Raw genomic sequence first — 2741 nt, 5'->3', positions numbered from 1 at the left:
ATAGATTATTGTATGAACCTACGTGGGCTTAACTCGGTTGGCCAACTCAATGCAATGAAACAATATGCTGTGGAAAGATGGCATATACAAATTTATCAGTGGCATGCCTATTTTGTAACATGTCCTCATACTTCTGCAAATCTCTACACGGCTGCACCATACGTGTCTTATTAATTGTTGGTTTGTTGCAGTATAAATGATGTGATTATGTAAGAAGTCGATAAAGTGAGATAATAGATATTTTCTATGGAGGTTGATGCCATTGGACTCTTTTCCTTCAGATTCCCCATTTGCTGATGATCTAATTAAAAACAAACGGTAAGCCTTTTTCCTGCTTCAATCTGGCCGAGTTATTTTCAATTGTAGTGTACCATATTTTCAATTTTACTAGTGTACCAATATCTCTTAAACATAGTGTGACGGCTGGGTTTAAAGAGCACATTTCAAACTTTTGATTTTTTATATGATTGGGGATTCGAACCATCTCTTATTTTCTTTTTTCTATTGCTTTGTTTTCCATTACGCTTATCTTAACTCTCCTCAGTCACTGTCATTATAGCAATGTTTTTCTTTTAAATCTATTTTGTTCAATCCAACTGCCACATTCATTGTCAATAGGATTGTGAAGATTAAGTTTGAATTTCAATTCATTGAAAGGTGTAATAGGAGGATTTATTGTGTTTGATCTCGTTTGTATTAATATATCTAGAGTTTGACTCAAACCTATATATAGTGAACTCCTCTCAACGTGATTGTATAGGTTTTTCTTTTCGGCCGAGGAGAGGTCAATATGGAGTTGGAAGGAGATGACAAGAATGCATCCCGATAAATGTCGCTCTATTAGGGTTGGGAATTTTCTCTGTCTTGTAGCTGGGGCATAGTAATATTAAGTTGTTCCTATGCAGAGGATCTGACTTCCTCAACCTGTTAGATTTGATAGGTATAACACAATTCTTAGCTTTTATTCACTTAAACTACATACTATTGTTTGGTTTGGTTTTTATAGAAAATTTTGAAAAACTCTTGTAATAACTTATGTTTAAATTATAGATAAATTTATATAATTTTTATTCTTATTCATTTATAGTTAATCTAGGTGAAATTGTTTTACATAATTGTACAGATGAAAAACTTGTGCACAAGTAAGAAGTCAGGATTTCAAATTAGAAATGGATAAAATATTGTAAGTCAAGTAATAAATTTAATTCTTATTCATTATTTTACAATTAATCTAGTGAAATTGTTTTAAACAATTGTAAAAATGAAGAACTTGTCCACAAGTGAGAAGTCACAAATTCAACATGATTAAATTGAACATGATTTTAAAAAAACACTTGTATATTTAAGTTACAAAAGTTCAAATAAAAAATAATAATGTAGACATAATTAATTTAAACCTGATAAAATATATTGGCTAATCTCATTTCTAAAAATGTTTTTTTTTTTTTTTAATTTATTATTATTATCTTACATCACATAATAAGAAGATAACTACAAGAACAACAAAACCATAAAAATAATTTATATAATATTACAATCAATATCCTCAAAATTTTCATATTTTAAATATGTAGTTGGGCTACTTTTGTTTGCTTTACAATTTTCTTGAGTGGTCCTTTTGCATGGCTATTCACATGATCCTCATATTTGTTGTACAATGCAGGAACAATGAGACAAAAAATAAGACAGATATAAACAACTGTGAGAAAGTTGCACATCCCTCCAATAACCGATAAAAGTAAGAGAGTGGAAGCCACCTTTACAAAAAGTTTTTTAGTTTTCCTAGTAGCGAAATCACATGTAATTGCCAAGATGAAATTAATTTTTGCACACAATTTATTGGCTCCTTTTGTCACCATCTCTACTGATAATGTTAAATCAAGGAGAGTAGGAAGTGGCTTTTGGAGAATACCAACAATTTTTGCCTAGGCAAACAAAAGAAGACTGACCAAAAGAAGTGTTGATGTAACAACAAAATTAAAAGTATATCCAAATTGTTCAAAGAAGTGCCACATAGCGCCACCACCAAGAAGTAAACCAATACAAATACCCCTTTTGCTCTAGAGAATCACATCAACAACCTTTCTTCTACCAAGAACTTCATGAGTGGTCCTTTGCCAATGGAGGAGGTGATATGGAGTGGAAGAAGCATGTTACCCTGAAGCTCCTAAGGGTACATTTCTAAATCTTCTACTATTTCTATTAAATAGAAGAAAAAAAGAGCACTTAGGAAATTCTTTGTATAATCGAAACTATATTTTGATCATATTAAAGTCTAATTGCAACAACAAAAAAAATGCAGTGATGAATTTTGGAAATGGAGTAAGAAAAGGAATTCACGGCTAATCTAAGCCTCCTTTTAATACCCTACTTTTGTTCATTTCTAATCCAAAACATTCCATTCTCGGCACTAAATTCATTTTTTAAATAATCTTTTCCCTTAGATGAAGGTGATTTGTTGAGTTTCATAATTTTTGGGCTCCCCATTTCCCATTTTTAATCTAAATTCATGTATTTGATGGAGATGATGACTCAGTAACCTTAATTTCTGCCCTCTTTATGCAACTCATTTCCAAAAAATGTTACTTATTAATTACAACCATTTTTTTCTACCGTTGTAATTGTCTGTGTTCCTTTTAAATCAATATACTAACAAAAAAAATTCATTTTCCTTTTCATATCATAATGTTATAACACTAGCCAATATCTTTATCACCTCAAATACGAATAAAAAATGTAGC

The 2741-nt window shown here is 30.7% G+C and overlaps 1 long non-coding RNA gene across 1 annotated transcript; it reads left to right on the top strand.

Annotated features, from left to right (window-relative positions):
• Positions 1-230: 230 nt before the first annotated feature.
• Positions 231-2206, top strand: LOC131873706 (uncharacterized). Its single transcript, XR_009371622.1, has 3 exons — positions 231-318; positions 761-940; positions 1664-2206. It is a non-coding gene; the product is annotated as an uncharacterized LOC131873706 (long non-coding RNA).
• Positions 2207-2741: the final 535 nt, after the last annotated feature.

The sequence above is a fragment of the Cryptomeria japonica genome, chromosome 2 (genome assembly GCF_030272615.1).
Source record: "Cryptomeria japonica chromosome 2, Sugi_1.0, whole genome shotgun sequence".
Taxonomy (NCBI): domain Eukaryota; kingdom Viridiplantae; phylum Streptophyta; class Pinopsida; order Cupressales; family Cupressaceae; genus Cryptomeria; species Cryptomeria japonica.
Note: the sequence above shows the minus strand (reverse complement) of the source record. Positions and strands in the feature narration are given on the sequence as shown.